Source organism: Oncorhynchus gorbuscha, linkage group LG08, assembly GCF_021184085.1.
Source record: "Oncorhynchus gorbuscha isolate QuinsamMale2020 ecotype Even-year linkage group LG08, OgorEven_v1.0, whole genome shotgun sequence".
Classification (NCBI taxonomy): domain Eukaryota; kingdom Metazoa; phylum Chordata; class Actinopteri; order Salmoniformes; family Salmonidae; genus Oncorhynchus; species Oncorhynchus gorbuscha.
This window is the reverse complement of record NC_060180.1, coordinates 2,354,096-2,376,577: the sequence shown is the minus strand read 5'-3', so window position 1 is coordinate 2,376,577 and position 22,482 is coordinate 2,354,096. Positions and strand designations below refer to the sequence as shown.

Sequence of the window (22,482 nt, the reverse complement as noted above, 5' to 3'; positions counted from 1 at the left end):
GGGTGACAGGAAACATGATCATATTGTTTTCTAGTTTCATGTATGACAAATAAAAGGATCCCTGAAACACAAAAGAAAATAAATCCAACAGGACAGAGGGGGAAATAGTCAACATTTACAGGACAAGGGGGAAAGAGGTAGAGTGGTGACAGGAGGGAGGGGGAAACAGGCCCTCTTGAAGGTACAGGAGGGAGGGGTATCTCCACAGAGGACAGCAGGTCTCAGGGGTTCCTTCTCTGGGTGAGATCCAGCAGGTAGACCTGAGACATCCCGTTCCCCCGCCAACTCTGGCCCTACAATAAATCTCCAGAATGAGGTCTTATATGTTCTTTATATTACTATATTACCAGCTACATTGATCATTTCTATTACTACATTGGGAAAATATTCTTTAAAATTTATTAAAATGACTACCATTCACCACTGCATTCAACATGACATATTACAGTAAATATAATGATGACATATTACAGTAAATATAATGATGACATATTACAGTAAATATAATGATTACCTGTTACAGTAAATATAATTACAATGGTAGCTTACCTCGTTAAATAAAGGTTAAATAAACAATTGAAATGTAAAACATTAGACAACATTCACCCACTCTGGGGAAACCAACCATTACAGTAAATGTAACAGTATTATATAATGATTACAAAGACAGCGTATGACAACATAATAACAGAGGTGACAGCTCATCCCAGACAGGTACCTATTTGTTTCCGTTTCTATTTGAGTCTTTTAGCAGACATATAGACCAATGACTGTTCATCTGGGTAAGGGGATGGACTCTAGACCATACTATCAGCCAATCATGTCTGTGTATGTAAATATCTTTAAATGTGTTTCACTAACAGTATATTACACACGATCCGGCTGAGCATTTCAAGAGCCAAATATGGAGGCTCAGTAAGCACTATATGACAGTATTACTACATTGATATTCTCTACACTATATGAAATAAATTATTCAAAAATTATTTTCATTAAATAAACACACACAGGTTATTTATGAGACATACAGTGATGATTTAAAATAACAAAGGTGTCATTGGGACTTTAACTATATAAATAATATTCCAGTTTCAATGGAAAGGGGAGATATATTGACAAGCCTTACTCAGGGATTTTCCACACTATCCTGACATGCTCTATTACTTTGAAACGTATTACTATTGTTTTCTATTTTGACATGTATTACAACAAATTAAAGTATCCCTGTAACACAAATGAAAATAAATTACAACACATTACTACATTGTATTCCTACACTATATGACAGTATATTACAACATTTATCAATTGACAAAAGAGACCGATATTACCTGCAGTATTACTGAGCTGGGTTGAACTGGCCCTATATGAAGGTATATTACACAGTATTACTACAGTATTCTCCACAGAGGACAGCAGGTTACCACAGTATTACTACATTGATTCCTTCTCTGGGTGAGATCCAGCAGGGTCTTGGTCACCTGAGACATCCCGTATTACTACCCTCTACACTATTCCCAGGCCCTTACCTAGATGGCCCTGGATCTCCAGAAGAAGAAATGAACTATTAGGTCTTATTGATTCTCTACACTATATTACAGTATATTACCACAGTATTACTACATTGATTCTCTACACTATATTACAGTATATTACCACAGTATTACTACATTGATTGATTCTCTACACTATATTACAGTATATTACCACAGTATTACTACATTGATTCTCTACACTATATGATAGTATATTACCACAGTATTACTACATTGATTGATTCTACACTATATGACAGTATATTACTACAGTATTACTACATTGATTCTCTACACTATATTACAGTATATTACCACAGTATTACTACATTGATTGATTCTCTACACTATATTACAGTATATTACCACAGTATTACTACATTGATTGATTCTCTACACTATATTACAGTATATTACCACAGTATTACTACATTGATTCTCTACACTATATGATAGTATATTACCACAGTATTACTACATTGATCCTCTACACTATATTACAGTATATTACTACAGTATTACTACATTGATTCTCTACACTATATTACAGTATATTACCACAGTATTACTACATTGATTCTCTACACTATATTACAGTATATTACCACAGTATTACTACATTGATTCTCTACACTATATTACAGTATATTACCACAGTATTACTACATTGATTCTCTACACTATATTACAGTATATTACCACAGTATTACTACATTGATTGATTCTCTACACTATATTACAGTATATTACCACAGTATTACTACATTGATTCTCTACACTATATTACAGTATATTACCACAGTATTACTACATTGATTCTCTACACTATATTACAGTATATTACCACAGTATTACTACATTGATTGATTCTACACTATATGACAGTATATTACCACAGTATTACTACATTGATTCTCTACACTATATGACAGTATATTACTACAGTATTACTACATTGATTCTCTACACTATATGACAGTATATTACTACAGTATTACTACATTGATTGATTCCCTACACTATATGACAGTATATTACTACAGTATTACTACATTTTGATTCTCTACACTATATGACAGTATATTACTACAGTATTACTACATTGATTCTCTACACTATATCACAGTATATTACTACAGTATTACTACATTGATTGATTCTCTACACTATATTACAGTATATTACTACAGTATTACTACATTGATTGATTCTCTACACTATATTACAGTATATTACTACAGTATTACTACATTGATTGATTCTCTACACTATATGACAGTATATTACTACAGTATTACTACATTGATTCTCTACACTATATGATAGGATATTACCACAGTATTACTACATTGATTCCCTACACTATATGATAGTATATTACTACAGTATTACTACATTGATTCTCTACACTATATCACAGTATGTTACTACAGTATTACTACATTGATTGATTCTCTACACTATATGATAGTATATTACCACAGTATTACTACATTGATTGATTCTCTACACTATATGATAGGATATTACCACAGTATTACTACATTGATTGATTCTCTACACTATATGACAGTATATTACCACAGTATTACTACATTGATTCTCTACACTATATGATAGGATATTACTACAGTATTACTACATTGATTGATTCTCTACACTATATGACAGTATATTACTACAGTATTACTACATTGATTGATTCTCTACACTATATGACAGTATATTACTACAGTATTACTACATTGATTCTCTACACTATATGATAGGATATTACCACAGTATTACTACATTGATTGATTCTCTACACTATATGATAGGATATTACCACAGTATTACTACATTGATTGATTCTCTACACTATATGACAGTATATTACTACAGTATTACTACATTGATTCTATACACTATATGATAGTATATTACTACAGTATTACTACATTGATTGATTCTCTACACTATATGACAGTATATTACTACAGTATTACTACATTGATTCTCTACACTATATGATAGGATATTACCACAGTATTACTACATTGATTGATTCTCTAAACTATATGACAGTATATTACCACAGTATTACTACATTGATTGATTCTCTACACTATATGATAGTATATTACCACAGTATTACTACATTGATTGACTCTCTACACTATATGATAGGATATTACCACAGTATTACTACATTGATTCTCTACACTATATCACAGTATATAACCACAGTATTACTACATTGATTCTCTACACTATATGACAGTATATTACTACAGTATTACTACATTGATTGATTCTCTACACTATATGATAGTATATTACTACAGTATTACTACATTGATTGATTCTCTACACTATATGATAGTATATTACTACAGTATTACTACATTGATTGATTCTCTACACTATATGACAGTATATTACCACAGTATTACTACATTGATTGATTTCATTTAGAATGCATTAAAAGACCAGCGTCCTCTAGCCTTTGGCCCAGTTAAGAGAGAGGACCATAAGACCCTGGCGGTCCTCTAAAGTATAGTATACATTATATTATTACAGTATTACTACAGTTTATATTACAGCTTTCCCTGACCCTCGACCTCCAGGAGAAGGAAGAGGAGGAAGAGAACTATGAGACTGTTCTCTGCAGTAGATTACTGCAATATGTGGTTTAAACTGTCTACATTAACATCAGCTGTAGTGTTTTTAGTCTCTATACTGTGGTTTAAACTGTCTACATTAATATCAGCTGTAGTGTTTTTAGTCTCTATACTGTGGTTTAAACTGTCTACATTAATATCAGCTGTAGTGTTTTTAGTCTCTATACTGTGGTTTAAACTGTCTATATTAACATCAGCTGTAGTGTTTTTAGTCTCTATACTGTGGTTTATACTGTCTATATTAACATCATCTGTCGTGTAATTATTTAAGTCTCTATAATGTGGTTTAAGCTGTCTATATTAATATCAGCTGTAGTGTTTTTAGTCTCTATACTGTGGTTTAAACTGTCTACATTAATATCAGCTGTAGTGTTTTTATTCTCTATACTGTGGTTTATACTGTCTATATTAACATCAGCTGTAGTGTAATTAGTCTCTATAATGTGGTTTAAACTGTCTATATTAACATCAGCTGTAGTGTAATTAGTCTCTATAATGTGGTTTAAACTGTCTACATTAACATCAGCTGTAGTGTAATTAGTCTCTATAATGTGGTTTAAACTGTCTACATTAATATCAGCTGTAGTGTTATTAGTCTCTATAATGTGGTTTAAACTGTCTACATTAATATCAGCTGTAGTGTTATTAGTCTCTATAATGTGGTTTAAACTGTCTACATTAACATCAGCTGTAGTGTAATTAGTCTCTATAATGTGGTTTAAACTGTCTACATTAATATCAGCTGTAGTGTTATTAGTCTCTATAATGTGGTTTAAACTGTCTATATTAACATCAGCTGTAGTGTTATTAGTCTCTATAATGTGGTTTAAACTGTCTACATTCACATCAGCTGTAGTGTAATTAGTCTCTGTAATGTAGTTTATATTGTCTATATTAACATCAGCTGTAGTGTTATTAGTCTCTATAATGTGGTTTAAACTGTCTATATTAACATCAGCTGTAGTGTTCTTAGTCTCTATAACATTGTCTACTTTCAATATCCACGTGACCATATCACCAGCATACACTGCATATATTGGAAAAGAGAGATAGAGTATGAAATAAATACATTGAAGATGACTGATGACTGAAGACATATCTACCATCCCCTGTATGTATTTCATTTTCACAGATCTATGTCTGTGTCCACATGTTGGAAAACCACTGTAGACTGAAGAGGGAAGTAGAACAGTAGCAGCAGGGTAGAGAGAGAGTAGAGGTATGTCAGTAGTAGCAGGGTAGAGAGAGAGTAGAGGTATGTCAGTAGTAGCAGGGTAGAGAGAGTAGAGGTATGTCAGCAGTAGCAGGGTAGAGAGAGAGAGTAGAGGTATGTCAGTATTAGCAGGGTAGAGAGAGAGAGTAGAGGTATATCAGTAGTAGCAGGGTAGAGAGAGTAGAGGTATGTCAGTAGTAGCAGGGTAGAGAGAGAGAGTAGAGGTATATCAGTAGTAGCAGGGTAGAGAGAGAGAGTAGAGGTATGTCAGTAGTAGCAGGGTAGAGAGAGAGTAGAGGTATGTCAGTAGTAGCAGGGTAGAGAGAGAGAGAGGTAGAGGTATGTCAGTAGTAGCAGGGTAGAGAGAGAGAGTAGAGGTATGTCAGTAGTAGCAGGGTAGAGAGAGAGAGAGGGTAGAGGTATGTCAGTAGTAGCAGGGTAGAGAGAGAGAGAGTAGAGGTATGTCAGTAGTAGCAGGGTAGAGAGAGAGAGAGTAGAGGAATGTCAGTAGTAGCAGGGTAGAGAGAGAGAGTAGAGGTATGTCAGTAGTAGCAGGGTAGAGAGAGAGAGTAGAGGTATGTCAGTAGTAGCAGGGTAGAGAGAGAGAGAGTAGAGGTATGGTATATCAGTAGTAGCAGGGTAGAGAGAGAGAGAGTAGAGGTATGTCAGTAGTAGCAGGGTAGAGAGAGAGAGTAGAGGTATGTCAGTAGTAGCAGGGTAGAGAGAGAGAGAGTAGAGGTATGTCAGTAGTAGCAGGGTAGAGAGAGAGAGAGTAGAGGTATGTCAGTAGTAGCAGGGTAGAGAGAGAGAGTAGAGGTATGTCAGTAGTAGCAGGGTAGAGAGAGAGAGTAGTAGAGGTATGTCAGTAGTAGCAGGGTAGAGAGAGAGAGAGTAGAGGTATGTCAGTAGTAGCAGGGTAGAGAGAGAGAGTAGAGGTATGTCAGTAGTAGCAGGGTAGAGAGAGAGAGAGTAGAGGTATGTCAGTAGTAGCAGGGTAGAGAGAGAGAGAGTAGAGGTATGTCAGTAGTAGCAGGGTAGAGAGAGAGAGTAGATGTATGTCAGTAGTAGCAGGGTAGAGAGGTATGTCAGTAGTAGCAGGGTAGAGGAATGTCAGTAGTAGCAGGGTAGAGAGAGAGAGTAGAGGTATGTCAGTAGTAGCAGGGTAGAGAGAGTAGAGGTATGTCAGTAGTAGCAGGGTAGAGAGAGAGAGTAGAGGTATGTCAGTAGTAGCAGGGTAGAGAGAGAGAGTAGAGGTATGTCAGTAGTAGCAGGGTAGAGAGAGAGAGTAGAGGTATGTCAGTAGTAGCAGGGTAGAGAGAGAGAGTAGAGGTATGTCAGTAGTAGCAGGGTAGAGAGAGAGAGTAGAGGTATGTCAGTAGTAGCAGGGTAGAGAGAGAGAGAGAGTAGAGGTATGTCAGTAGTAGCAGGGTAGAGAGAGAGAGTAGAGGTATGTCAGTAGTAGCAGGGTAGAGAGAGAGAGTAGAGGTATGTCAGTAGTAGCAGGGTAGAGAGAGAGAGTAGAGGTATGTCAGTAGTAGCAGGGTAGAGAGAGAGTAGAGGTATGTCAGTAGTAGCAGGGTAGAGAGAGAGAGTAGAGGTATGTCAGTAGTAGCAGGGTAGAGAGAGAGAGTAGAGGTATGTCAGTAGTAGCAGGGTAGAGAGAGAGAGCAGGGTAGAGGTATGTCAGTAGTAGCAGGGTAGAGAGAGAGAAGTAGAGGTATGTCAGTAGTAGCAGGGTAGAGAGAGAGAGTAGAGGTATGTCAGTAGTAGCAGGGTAGAGAGAGTAGAGGTATGTCAGTAGTAGCAGGGTAGAGAGAGAGAGTAGAGGTATGTCAGTAGTAGCAGGGTAGAGAGAGAGAGAGAGTAGAGGTATGTCAGTAGTAGCAGGGTAGAGAGAGAGAGTAGAGGTATGTCAGTAGTAGCAGGGTAGAGAGAGAGTAGAGGTATGTCAGTAGTAGCAGGGTAGAGAGAGAGAGTAGAGGTATGTCAGTAGTAGCAGGGTAGAGAGAGAGAGAGTAGAGGTATGTCAGTAGTAGCAGGGTAGAGAGAGAGAGTAGAGGTATGTCAGTAGTAGCAGGGTAGAGAGAGAGAGAGTAGAGGTATGTCAGTAGTAGCAGGGTAGAGAGAGAGCAGAGAGGTATGTCAGTAGTAGCAGGGTAGAGAGGTATGTCAGTAGTAGCAGGGTAGAGAGAGAGAGTAGAGGTATGTCAGTAGTAGCAGGGTAGAGAGAGAGAGAGTAGAGGTATGTCAGTAGTAGCAGGGTAGAGAGAGAGAGTAGTAGGTATGTCAGTAGTAGCAGGGTAGCAGAGAGAGAGTAGAGGTATGTCAGTAGTAGCAGGGTAGAGAGAGAGAGAGGGTAGAGAGAATGTCAGTAGTAGCAGGGTAGAGAGAGAGAGTGTCAGAGGTATGTCAGTAGTAGCAGGGTAGAGAGAGAGAGAGTAGAGGAATGTCAGTAGTAGCAGGGTAGAGAGAGAGAGTAGAGGTATGTCAGTAGTAGCAGGGTAGAGAGAGAGTAGAGGTATGTCAGTAGTAGCAGGGTAGAGAGAGAGAGAGAGAGGTATGTCAGTAGTAGCAGGGTAGAGAGAGGGTAGAGAGAGAGGTATGTCAGTAGTAGCAGGGTAGAGAGAGAGAGTAGAGGTATGTCAGTAGTAGCAGGGTAGAGAGAGAGAGAGAGAGAGTAGGTATGTCAGTAGTAGCAGGGTAGTCAGTAGTAGCAGGGTAGAGAGAGAGAGAGAGAGGTATGTCAGTAGTAGCAGGGTAGAGAGAGAGAGAGAGAGTAGAGGTATGTCAGTAGTAGCAGGGTAGGGTAGAGAGAGTAGAGGTAGAGGTAGCAGGGTCAGTAGTAGTCAGGGTAGAGAGAGAGTAGAGGTATGTCAGTAGTAGCAGGGTAGAGAGAGAGAGTAGAGGTATGTCAGTAGTAGCAGGGTAGAGAGAGAGAGTAGAGGTATGTCAGTAGTAGCAGGGTAGAGAGAGAGAGAGAGGTATGTCAGTAGTAGCAGGGTAGAGAGAGAGAGTCAGTAGCAGGGTAGAGAGAGGTATGTCAGTAGTAGCAGGGTAGAGAGAGTAGAGGTATGTCAGTAGTAGCAGGGTAGAGAGAGTAGAGGTATGTCAGTAGTAGCAGGGTAGAGAGAGAGTAGTAGGTATGTCAGTAGTAGCAGGGTAGAGAGAGTAGAGGTATGTCAGTAGTAGCAGGGTAGAGAGAGTAGAGGTATGTCAGTAGTAGCAGGAGTAGAGAGAGTAGAGGTATGTCAGTAGTAGCAGGATAGAGAGAGAGTAGAGAGAGAGTATGTCAGTAGTAGCAGGGTAGAGAGAGAGAGTAGAGGTATGTCAGTAGTAGCAGGGTAGAGAGAGAGAGAGAGGTATGTCAGTAGTAGCAGGAGAGAGAGAGAGTAGAGGTATGTCAGTAGTAGCAGGGTAGAGAGAGAGAGTAGTATGTCAGTAGTAGCAGGGTAGAGAGAGTAGAGGTATGTCAGTAGTAGCAGGATAGAGAGAGAGTAGAGGTATGTCAGTAGTAGCAGGGTAGAGAGAGAGAGAGTAGAGGTATGTCAGTAGTAGCAGGGTAGAGAGAGAGAGAGTAGAGGTATGTCAGTAGTAGCAGGGTAGAGAGAGAGAGAGTAGAGGTATGTCAGTAGTAGCAGGATAGAGAGAGAGAGTAGAGGTATGTCAGTAGTAGCAGGGTAGAGAGAGAGAGAGTAGAGGTATGTCAGTAGTAGCAGGGTAGAGAGAGAGAGTAGAGGTATGTCAGTAGTAGCAGGGTAGAGAGAGAGAGTAGAGGTATGTCAGTAGTAGCAGGATAGAGAGAGAGAGAGTAGAGGTATGTCAGTAGTAGCAGGGTAGAGAGTCAGTAGTAGCAGGGTAGAGAGTAGAGGAGGGTATGTCAGTAGTAGCAGGGTAGAGAGAGAGAGAGTAGAGGTATGTCAGTAGTAGCAGGGTAGAGAGAGAGAGTAGAGGTATGTCAGTAGTAGCAGGGTAGAGAGAGAGAGTAGAGGTATGTCAGTAGTAGCAGGGTAGAGAGAGAGAGTAGAGGTATGTCAGTAGTAGCAGGGTAGAGAGAGAGATGTCAGTAGTAGCAGGGTATAGTATGTCAGTAGTAGCAGGGTAGAGAGAGAGAGAGTAGAGGTATGTCAGTAGTAGCAGGGTAGAGAGAGAGAGTAGAGGTATGTCAGTAGTAGCAGGGTAGAGAGAGAGAGTAGAGGTATGTCAGTAGTAGCAGGGTAGAGAGAGAGAGTAGAGGTATGTCAGTAGTAGCAGGGTAGAGAGAGAGAGAGTAGAGGTATGTCAGTAGTAGCAGGGTAGAGAGAGAGAGTAGAGGTATGTCAGTAGTAGCAGGGTAGAGAGAGAGAGTAGAGGTATGTCAGTAGTAGCAGGGTAGAGAGAGAGAGTAGAGGTATGTCAGTAGTAGCAGGGTAGAGAGAGAGAGAGTAGAGGTATGTCAGTAGTAGCAGGGTAGAGAGAGAGAGAGTAGAGGTATGTCAGTAGTAGCAGGGTAGAGAGAGAGAGAGAGTAGAGGTATGTCAGTAGTAGCAGGGTAGAGAGAGAGAGAGTAGAGGTATGTCAGTAGTAGCAGGGTAGAGAGAGAGAGAGTAGAGGTATGTCAGTAGTAGCAGGGTAGAGAGAGAGAGTAGAGGTATGTCAGTAGTAGCAGGGTAGAGAGAGAGAGTAGAGGTATGTCAGTAGTAGCAGGTCAGTAGAGAGAGAGGGTAGAGAGAGAGAGTAGAGGTATGTCAGTAGTAGCAGGGTAGAGAGAGAGAGAGTAGTAGCAGGGTAGAGAGAGAGTATGTCAGTAGTAGCAGGGTAGAGAGAGAGAGAGTAGAGGTATGTCAGTAGTAGCAGGGTATAGAGAGAGAGTAGAGGTATGTCAATAGTAGCAGGGTAGAGAGAGGTATGTCAGTAGTAGCAGGGTAGAGAGAGAGTATGTCAGTAGTAGCAGGGTAGAGAGAGGTATGTCAGTAGTAGCAGGGTATAGAGAGGTATGTCAGTAGTAGCAGGGTATAGAGAGGTATGTCAGTAGTAGCAGGGTATAGAGAGAGTATGTCAGTAGTAGCAGGGTATAGAGAGGTATGTCAGTAGTAGCAGGGTATAGAGAGGTATGTCAGTAGTAGCAGGGTAGAGAGAGTTTTGTCAGTAGTAGCAGGGTATAGAGAGGTATATGTCAGTAGTAGCAGGGTATAGAGAGGTATGTCAGTAGTAGCAGGGTATAGAGAGGTATGTCAGTAGTAGCAGGGTAGAGAGTAGTATATGTCAGTAGTAGCAGGGTAGAGAGAGGTAGTAGAGGGTATAGAGAGGTATGTCAGTAGTAGCAGGGTATAGAGAGGTATGGTATGTCAGTAGTAGCAGGGTATAGAGAGGTATGTCAGTAGTAGCAGGGTATAGAGAGGTATGTCAGTAGTAGCAGGGTATAGAGAGGTATGTCAGTAGTAGCAGGGTATAGAGAGGTATGTCAGTAGTAGCAGGGTATAGAGAGGTATGTCAGTAGTAGCAGGGTATAGAGAGGTATGTCAGTAGTAGCAGGGTATAGAGAGGTATGTCAGTAGTAGCAGGGTATAGAGAGGTATGTCAGTAGTAGCAGGGTATAGAGAGGTATGTCAGTGGAGCGATGACATGTTGCAGGACTGGACGGGTTTAATAGTTTACATTCAGGATTCAGCTTTTAATCTCCTATATTTATCCTCATTTAAATACCAGCTTTTTTCTACCTTTATTGTTCAGTTTCATTCCATTCAGTCCAATTTGTTCCGGCCTTAAATCCATTCTGGGTCAGTCAATGATGGATAGAATATTTAATAGATGTATAATAATACTATCTTGCTCTGAGAAGAAACAATATATACCTAAATACTACCAAATCATTGCTTCCACAATAGGGAAAGGGGTTATTAAATACCCAGCCCAAAGAGCAGAAACATCAATGGGAGACGTTGGTGATATGGGGGACACTGCCAGTAGCACTAAATCAAACAGTTGCAGAGGTCTATTCATTACAAATGAATGGTTTAATTTGCTCCCATATTGAATGTTCATCTTTGGCAACAGTGTAGTTGGGAACATTGGGTAATGGTGAATTTATGATGCGCCACAAACAGAGACTGTGAGGAAAGGGGAGAAGAGAAGGAGGAGAGAAGAGGACAGGAGAAGACAGAAGACAGAATACAAGAGGAGATGAGATGAGAGGAGGGGAGAGGAGAGGAGAGGAGAGGAGAGGAGAGGAGAGGAGAGGAGAGGGAGGAGAGGAGAGGAGAGGAGAGGAGAGGAGAATATGGGAGAAGCTGGAAAGAGAAGTACAGTAGACCTACTGAAGATAGACCTACTGATTGCTGCAGGTATCTATATTCATTGGTTATGCAGCGGGCATAGCTGGGTGGTTCCCAAAGGCCACACCCCGGTGATCCAGAGAGCAGCGTCGACTAGTGGTGCCTGTGGAAGACAGGAGTGAAAGAGAGCTGAGGGGAGCAGAGAGGGAAGGAGAGAGAGAGAGGAGAGAGAGAGGAGAGAGAAGAGAGGGAGGAGAGAGAGAGAGAGAGAGAGAGAGAGAGAGAGAGAGAGAGAGAGAGAGACAGACAGAGAGACAGCCTGTGGAAGACAGAGAGAGAAAGAGAGAGAGAGAGAGAGAGAGAGGAGAGAGAGAGAGAGAGGAGAGAGAGAGAGAGAGAGAGAGAGGGGAGAGAGAGAGGGAGAGAGAGAGAGAGGTGGTAGATGGAAAGGGGCAAAGGACAGAGAGACAAAGAGAGATAGAGAGGGATACAGATATGGAAGGGGGAGATGAACAGAAGAGAAGAACAGAGAACAGAATCCAAGAGAGAAAGGAAAGATGGGAGTGAGAGATTAGAGAAAGAGAGAGAGAGGATGAGAGAGAGAGAGGAGAAGAGAGAGAGAGAGAGAGAGAGAGAGAGAGAGAGGATGAGAGAGGGAGAAGGAGATGATGAGAGAGAGAGAGAGAGAGGAGAGAGAGAGAGGAGAGAGAGAGAGAGAGAGAGAGAGAGAGAGAGAGAGAGAGAGAGAGAGAGAGAGAGAGAGGATGAGAGAGAGAGAAAAAGAGAGAGAGAGAGGGAGAAAAAGAGAGAGAGAGAGAGAGGGAGAGGGAGAGGATGAGAGAGGGAGAAAGAGAGAGGGGGAGAGAGATTAATACTTGTTCATAGGAGACTTATCTTCCTTGTGTAATTTCCCTCAGCCCCTCACATCTTTCAGTCGAAGTTTAAGGCTGAAAATACTCTGTAGCTATTTGGAAGCCAGATGCTGCTTCTGTGTTTGTTCAATAGTGTTCAAGGTTAAAGGTTACATACAGCAGAGATATCTACACCAATGTCTAACAATCAGCAGAGATATCTACACCAATGTTGTACATACAGCAGAGATATCTACACCAATGTCTTACAATCAGCAGAGATATCTACACCAATGTCTTACAATCAGCAGAGATATCTACACCAATGTCTTACAATCAGCAGAGATATCTACACCAATGTCTTACAATCAGCAGAGATATCTACACTAATGTCTTACAATCAGCAGAGATATCTACACCAATGTCTAACAATCAGCAGAGATATCTACACCAATGTCTCTCACATCATCTGTGCATCTGTGTTCAACTGTAACAAGGCATGTCCACACATGAAAATAAATGAATTGGATACACTGTGTCAGGGTATCAACGTCAGTACAACCATACTAAAATACTAACACTGATATGGACACACACACACACACACACACACACACACACACACACACACACACACACACACACACACACACACACACACACACACACACACACACACACACACACACACACACACACACACACACACACACACATGCACGCACTGACACGCACACGCACACACACACACATACACGCACACACACTTACCCTCCCCCACCCCACTGAGCCACCTGTTTCCTCAACACAATCCCCCACACCACTGAGCAGTCTGTTTCCTCAACACAATCCCCCACCCCACTGAGCACTCTGTTTCCTCAACACAATCCCCCACCCCACTGAGCACTCTGTTTCCTCAACACAATCCCCCACCCCACTGAGCACCCTGTTTCCTCAACACAATCCCCCACCCCACTGAGCACCCTGTTTCCTCAACACAATCCCCGACCCCACTGAGCACCCTGTTTCCTCAACACAATCCCCCACCCCACTGAGCACTCTGTTTCCTCAACACAATCCCCCTGGTTCTGTTTTCATCTCTTTTCACAGTCCAGATAGAACTCTGGCTCCCAAATGGCACCCTATTCCCTACACTGTTCCCTAGTTTTGACCAAGACCAAAAGTAGTGCTTTATACAGGCAATAGGGTACCATTTGGGACACAGGCCCTTCTATTATAACCACACACCTCCTGCACTTTTCAATGTCCTCTGTGTCCAGCGGTGTGATAGTGGAATCAGACAGAGAGTGTGGTGTGGGACATGTGGGTTCAGTGTGACCGCTTCCCTGCTTCACTTTCTACCATTCACAATACAGACACACACAACCTCAGCAGCTTATCAGTCCCACCACATGGATCAAACAACAGGTACACTGTGGAGCCATCAGGTGTCTGATTAAGACCAGGAGGAGGGAAGGGGAGGGGAGGAGGAGGGGAGGGGAGGAGGGGAGGGGAGGGGAGGGGAGGAGGAGGGGATGTGGGGGGGAGGGGAGGAGGGGAGGGGGGAGGAGGAGGGGAGGGGAGGGGAGGAGGGAGGGGGGAGGGGAGGGGAGGGGAGGAGGAGGAGGAGGAGGGGCGGAGGGGATAAGGAGGAGAGGAGGAGGAGGGAGGGGGAGAGGGGATGAGGGGGAGGGGAGGGAGAGGAGGAGGGAGGAGGGGGAGAGGGGATGAGGGGAGGGGAGGAGGAGGAGGGGAGGGGAGGGGAGGAGGAGGGGAGAGGGGAGGAGGAGGAGGGGAGGGGAGGGGAGGGGAGGGGAGGGGGGGGGGAGGGAGGGGAGGGAGGGGAGGGGAGGGGAGGGGAGGGGAGGGGAGGGGAGGGGAGGAGGGGAGGAGGAGGAGGAGGAGGAGGAGGTTAGGGGAAGGGAGAAGTAGAAAACAGCAGTTAAAAAGTGCCATGCTGTTGTAGGCAATATAATCATAGTTAGCCTAGTAATATGTCCCTGTCTTTGGCTGTAGGCTGTTTGAAAACACATTGACATAATGCTGTGAGGGTCAATGCAATGCAAATAGGGAAATCTGTTCAGTAGAAACATACCGCTGCATCTCAAATGGCACCCTATTCCCTATGTAGTGCAGAACTTAGAAATAAAACAGTGCATTGTATAGGAAATAGGGAGTTGTTTGGGACACAGGCACCGTGTAAAGCACTTCCAATCCGTCACAGCAGGAATGGATGTGTCAGTGGAATGTGACAGGGACATATCCATCACCACTAGTCCTCTCTACACATGAGTAATGGACAGAAAGCTCCCAATGAAACCTCTACATAATAGCCCCTGGAAAATGACTCATTTCATTATCAACTAAGTTACAGCAGAACATTCTAAAGTGCTCTAGTTTCTCTTGGTTCATTATTCAGTCAATGGCCAAACAGCGGCTGGAGTCTGAATTCAGACCAACAAGACTATCCTATTTTTAAACTGTTAATTTGTATTTTTTTTTGTTATGAATCGAAGTTAAAAAAGTGAAGACTTGAATGAAAAAAATAGGATAAGTGAGTTGGTACGACCAGTGTTTGATACCACGCTCACATTGCCCCACAGGCAGCGGTGGTAACCACTAGGATAGACAAAACCCCAGGGCCTGACTGTGTTCTTACCTGTAGCATTAGGAGGACACACACACACACACCGACACCGACATCGACACACACACACACACACACACACACACACACACACACACACACACACACACACACACACACACACACACACACACACACACACACACACACACACACACACACACACACCCCTTACCCGTGGCATTGGGAGGACACCTGTTGAACGCCAGTTCTCCTGAAGGTGTTCTTCTCCACACCATGGCTACAGTGTAGTCCTCCAGACAGATCTCATAGGGCGCTGGGGGGGGGGGGGGGGGGGGGACGTACACAACACATCGCTGGGTTATTGCTGACTCACCAATAGGAATAGGTCAGAAGAGGCTGGTGGGAGGAGTTACAGGAGGATGGGCTTGTTGTAATGGAATCTTTGGAACGGAGTCAAACGTGGTTTCCATTAGGGTTGGAACTGGTTCAGGGAACAGAACCGAAAACCGGAAAATAACAATTAGGGACGGAACCCGAACCATAAACTAAAGTTATCTATACTGTTCCAGAAGAGAACCGTTATTTTAAAAGCATGCAAACTGGTTAAAAACATTATTTTATGTTCCGGGCATATTTTTACAGTCTGATTATTAATATTATTAGTATTATTATAATGATTGTTATAATTATTGTAATGCTGATGATTATTATAATTATTTGTATAATTTTTATAATTTGTATTATTGTTATTATTATTATTGTTAGTATATATTTTTAGTATTATTATTATTATTATTGCAGCGTCTGCCTGCCAGCTGGACATTTTTGCCCAGTGGGGGTGTGTCTGTGTTGAGTCTACCTGCCGCTCCCCTGTGAAGCATAGATTACTGTCGCCTACTGACAACATTACAAGTAGAATTCAGAAATTAGGGAGAGATGTTTAATTAAAGAAGAAATTATTTACTTTTTCAATGATAGTTAAGGATACTCTAGTTATCACGATTCACATTGGATTTTTTAACTACAAAAAGGTAAGAGTTTGATTTTAATTGTAGTGCTGCTCTGCACACACAAGCTAGTTAGCTGGTTAGCTCGTTAGCTCATTAGCTGGTTAGCTAGTTAGCTCGTTAGCTAGTAAGCTATTAGCTCGTTAGCTAGTTAGCTATTAGCTCGTTAGCTAGTTAGCTATTAGCTCATTAGCTCGTTAACTAGTAAACTATTAGCTAGCTAACGTTTGCGCTGGTCCAATGTTAAACCAACTCGGATGTTCAAAGATATTCAAAGTTCCTCCATAGAAGCTGCTCCTCCTCTGTGTGTCTAATTCAGACAAGGATGTCATAACAAGATGCCCAGCGCTTCAAGGCAAGCTTCCTCCAAACTCTCTCGCTCTGCCTCACCCTCAAAATGTCAGTTACATCTCGCGCCCTACACTGTGACTGGCAGCACAGTGTGTGTTTGCCTTTCATTACGATTAAACCATGCTGTTATGGCAAAAACACAATTTGTTAATGTAAAAACAAAATACATATTTCAGATGTTTAAAAAGGAACAGAAAGGAACCATTAAAACCCATCGTTTGTTGGGGTTCAGAACCGGTTCAGAACATTATTTTGCTGGTTGAAACAGTGGAACAGAACCCCAAAAATAATAAATCTGTTTAGGACAAAACGATTTGAAAATAATTTTGGTTCCAACCCCTGGTTTGATACCATTCCATTAATTACAAGAAGCCTGTCCTCCTATATCTCCTCCCACCAGCCTCCTCTATAATTGCATAAGTGTAGACTAGATTGTAAATAGATTGTAATCCATGAACATGCTGTAGTTCTAAAATGGTTTCTTTGTGTTGGATTAAACTGCTTAAAATAGAACCGGTGTGAAAAAGATTGATAATGGGAACGGCTTCCCTACAGTCCTTACTCCTACAACAGAAACAATGCCACTCTTTACAGGGTGATAATGGTCAAACAAAAGATTGAATTTGCATTAATCGCTGTGGTAGCGAACAGTCTCCATGGAGATAAAAACAGGTGGGTTAATCAACACCATCAATTAATATTAAGATATGAATCATACATTAGGACCTAGACAAAATAACTCTCTTATTCTCTCTCTCGCTCTTTATCTCTCTCTTATTCTCTCTCTCTATCTTTCTCTCTCTTATTCTCTCTCTCTCTTCTTTATCTCTCTCTCAATTCTTGCTCTCTCATTATCTCTCTCTCTCTATCCTCTTTCTCTTTATTCTCTCTCTCTTTATATTCTCTCTCTAACAGCTTCCTCTTACAGTCTGTGATTTGGGAAGCTGTTCAATGGTCATTTCAATTCTTGATGTTTACCCATTGGTTGTTGAAGAATAGACAACAACCTACAGTATACATATCTTATGAGTTTAGCACAACTGTCAATCTTTATCGTAACCCAAAATAGAAGCTTTTTATCACTCCGTTGTTGAATTCGTTGTTGAATTGCAAATGATCTTTCCAGGCTCTGTCTATTTTCAGAGCTGAAGCTGGGTTGCCTACCCTCTGCTTTATGTAAGTCTTATCGGTTCCTCCTACAGGAACAGAAAGGCACATCACTCTTCCTCAGCGAAGAGGAAGATCATTATCTTCACTCCACATTTCCAGTTAATTGACTCTTGCAGTCTCACTTATGGTGGTTATGGGGTTATCGTTACCTGGGCAACGCTGGTCACTGCACTTGCGGACTTCATCCCCTGTGCCCTCGCACTGTTGCCCGGTGACCGCTGCCCCCTGGCACACCCGCGCCCGCCTCTGCCAACCCCCATCACATGATTTGGAGCAGCCACTCCAAGGCCCCCAGGGATTCCACTGGCCATTGGCTGAGGAGGAGAGACAGATCAGTTAAACCATTGGCTGAGGAGGAGACAGATCAGTTAAACCATTGGCTGAGGAGGAGACATTGGCTGAGGAGGAGACAGATCAGTTAAACCACTGGCCGTTGGCTGAGGAGGAGAGAGAGATCAGTTAAAACACTGGCCATTGGCTGAGGTGGAGAGACAGATCAGTTAAACCACTGGCCATTGGCTGAGGAGGAGAGAGAGATCAGTTAAAACACTGGCCATTGGCTGAGGAGGAGAGACAGATCAGTTAAACCACTGGCCATTGGCTGAGGAGGAGAGACAGATCAGTTAAACCCCTGGCCATTGGCTGAGGAGGAAAGACACACCACTGTTAAACAACTGGCCACTGGCTGAGGAGTTAGACCCCTGGACATTGTCTGAGGAGTTAGACCCCTGGACATTGTCTGAGGAGTTAGACCCCTGGACATTGTCTGAGGAGTTAGACCCCTGGCCATTGGCTGAGGAGTTAGACCCCTGGCCATTGGCTGAGGAGTTAGACCCCTGGCCATTGGCTGAGGAGTTAGACCCCTGGCCATGGCCATTGGCTGAGGAGTTAGACCCCTGGCCATTGGAGGAGTTAGACCCTGGCCATTGGCAGGAGTTAGACCCCTGGCCATTGGCTGAGGAGTTAGACCCCTGGCCATTGGCTGAGGAGTTAGACCCCTGGCCACTGGCTGAGGAGTTAGACCCCTGGCCACTGGCTGAGGAGTTAGACCCCTGGACACTGGCTGAGGAGTTAGACCCCTGGCCACTGGCTGAGGAGTTAGACCCCTGGACATTGTCTGAGGAGTTAGACCCCTGGCCATTGTCTGAGGAGTTAGACCCCTGGCCATTGGCTGAGGAGTTAGACCCCTGGCCATTGGCTGAGGAGTTAGACCCCTGACCATTGGCTGAGGAGTTAGACCCTTGGCCATTGGCTGATGAGTTTAGACCCCTGGACATTGTCTGATGAGTTAGACCCCTGGCCATTGTCTGATGAGTTAGACCCCTGGCCATTGTCTGATGAGTTAGACCCCTGGCCATTGTCTGATGAGTTAGACCCCTGGCCATTGTCTGATGAGTTAGACCCCTGGCCATTGTCTGATGAGTTAGACCCCTGGCCATTGTCTGATGAGTTAGACCCCTGGCCATTGGCTGATGAGTTAGACCCCTGGCCATTGGCTGATGAGTTAGACCCCTGGCCATTGGCTGAGGAGTTAGACCCCTGGCCATTGGCTGTGGAAGAGACACATGCGTAAATGCGTCAAATGCGTAAATATCTGTCCTCTCCTTGTGTCCTCTCCTTGTGTCCTATCCGATTGTCCTCTCCTTATGTTATATCCTCATGTCATATTCTTGTTTCCTCCCCTTGGTCCCTCTCCTTATTTCCTCTCTGTGTGTCCTCTGTAAAACATTATGGTGGCAGCTCATCATTAGGCTGGATTTGTCCTGGTCAGTTCATTCAGAGCTGAGTGATGAAGGAGTGGAAATTAGTACAGTAGATGATGGATTTTAAAACAAGGAGCCAGAGAGCCTCTGGACTCCCATCTTCTCTCCCCAACATCCAATCAGTTGTTAGTAAAGCATGACCAATAAGGAATCTCTATTTTATTACCATCAGCCAGCCGGTCTTTCAATTTCTATAACGGCACTAGGGCCCCTGGGGATACCTGGGAAGACTCATGAGTGAGACAATAGCCCTACTGGTAAAATGCACATCAGGGGGTACTTCAGGGGTACTCTGAGAAGACTCATGACACAATAGTCCTACTGGTAAAATGCACATCAGGGGGTACTTCAGGGGTACTCTGAGAAGACTCATGAGACAATAGCCCTACTGGTAAAATGCACATCAGGGGGTACTTCAGGGGTACTCTGAGAAGACTCATGAGACAATAGTCCTACTGGTAAAATGCACATCAGGGGGTACTTCAGGGGTACTCTGGGAAGCGCAAAATGTTGTTGGTGGTACGGTAACCGAAAAAGGTTGTGAATCACAGCTCTAAGATGCCACACGACCTTGACCATTCTATGTGCTACGTCTCCCATGCAGCTCTACTATGATGTGTAGCTAGAAGATGTGGATTCATTCTCACACAGACACAGTAGGTGGGATTATAGATACTGGGACACATGGGGGAGTGTCCCAAAGGCCGCCCTATTCCCTATATAGGGCACTACTTTTGACCAGGGACTCAGGGAATAGGGTGCCATTTGGCACAAACCGAGGACATGTTTTATAGTACCCAGAGATATAGTAAACAAAAAAAGAAGAAGTTTTTGGCAGAATTTTATCCAGATTCAATTAATAAAATGACTCTGATAATACTTGTAATAATGAGGAATATGTCTCCTTTTATGGCTGGGGAGGCTGCTCTGTGACTGCGGTGATAACTTTCCTCACTTTGCCAATATTAAAAGGCCTTTTATGATAAAGTTTCCCAAAGCAGTGGCATGTTTTATGTCTTTTTAATGAACACAGTAAAATCGAGCATTAGGCAAAAACAGATGGTCCCCCTGAGCCAAACAGTTAATCACATGACCTTCTCTGAAAGGTAGAACAACCCTGGGAAGGGGTCACACTCCTCTATTTCATCTCTTCATCCCTCCTCCCTCCACCCCACCTGCATTCACCCCTTCTCCATACACACGGGTCCAAGGACTAACCTCAGTGGAGGTCTGAAATGGACAGACATGATCCCGACCATGTTCATCACACAACAAGTCAGTGGTGCAACGTTGACCTACGCTACACCAGCGTGTGGTGGGAGAGGATCACTGTCTCCCAGTTCTCTGTGACATTATTCATGTGTTAGTGAGCATCGCTGTCACTTCTACATACACCCTGTCAGCCAGGCTCTGACCTGTCTGGATTGTATAACTGTCACTTCTACATACACCCTGTCAGCCAGGCTCTGACCTGTCTGGATTGTATAACTGTCACCTCTACATACACCCTGTCAGCCAGGCTCTGACCTGTCTGGATTGTATAACTGTCACATACACCCTCAGCCAGGCTCTGACCTGTCTGGATTGTATACACCTCCCACCCTGTCAGCCAGGCTCTGACCTGTCTGGATTGTATAACTGTCACTTCTGTCAGCCAGGCTCTGACCTGTCTGGATTGTATAACTGTCACTTCTACATACACCCTGTCAGCCAGGCTCTGACCTGTCTGGATTGTATAACTGTCACTTCTACATACACCCTGTCAGCCAGGCTCTGACCTGTCTGGATTGTATAACTGTCACTTCTACATACACCCTGTCAGCCAGGCTCTGACCTGTCTGGATTGTATAACTGTCACTTCTACATACACCCTGTCAGCCAGGCTCTGACCTGTCTGGATTGTATAACTGTCACTTCTACATACACCCTGTCAGCCAGGCTCTGACCTGTCTGGATTGTATAACTGTCACCTCTACATACACCCTGTCAGCCAGGCTCTGACCTGTCTGGATTGTATAACTGTCACTTCTACATACACCCTGTCAGCCAGGCTCTGACCTGTCTGGATTGTATAACTGTCACTTCTACATACACCCTGTCAGCCAGGCTCTGACCTGTCTGGATTGTATAACTGTCACCTCTACATACACCCTGTCAGCCAGGCTCTGACCTCAGCCAGGCCAGGCTCTGACCTGTCTGGATTGTATAACTGTCACCTCTACATACACCCTGTCAGCCAGGCTCTGACCTGTCTGGATTGTATAACTGTCACTTCTACATACACCCTGTCAGCCAGGCTCTGACCTGTCTGGATTGTATAACTGTCACTTCTACATACACCCTGTCAGCCAGGCTCTGAGCCAACTGGCTCTGACCTGTCTGGATTGTATAACTGTCACTTCTACATACACCCTGTCAGCCAGGCTCTGACCTGTCTGGATTCTATAACTGTCACTTCTACATACACCCTGTCAGCCAGGCTCTGACCTGTCTGGATTCTATAACTGTCTGGTCCCTGCCCAGTGCTAGATTGACCAAAAGTCTTTATTCTGTTCTCTTATTGTGGTAGATACAGATACTGTAGTAGTTTTGTATTCAGAATTACATTTGCAGGACATGTTGATGTGGTTCATAGCATGTATTTTGTATGGTGATTCAGATGAATTAATTTCATTAAAAGGATGGTGTCATTTTGGTGAACTATGTTCAAATCATCCAAAATTAGTGCTGAGAGATTAGTGCTTCTTGAGGTTGGTTCGTTTTCAGTTCGATTCATAAATTAGATGCTGTTTTCTTGGCATTAAATGCACTGTGTATTGTGTGGGTTGAATGCTGTATCAACACAGAATGAAATAATCAATAAAAGTCCCATGATGGTAGTGACTTCCCATTACTGCTGATCACTTATTAACCATCCTTTATACTTTAATATTTAATTCCAAGTCATCATCTCATCTCTATAGAGCTGCTGTCTATGCTGTCTGACATAATCACTATTTTAGTAGTTCTTCAAAGTAAATAAGGAATATTTTTATGACGGCTGAATACCAACTATCAATCACTTAGA

General features: G+C 43.0%; 1 pseudogene; it reads right to left on the bottom strand.

The window, feature by feature from the left end:
• The window catches only part of LOC124042229, a 277,909-nt pseudogene that overhangs the window by 78,875 nt on the left and 176,552 nt on the right, over positions 1–22,482 (bottom strand).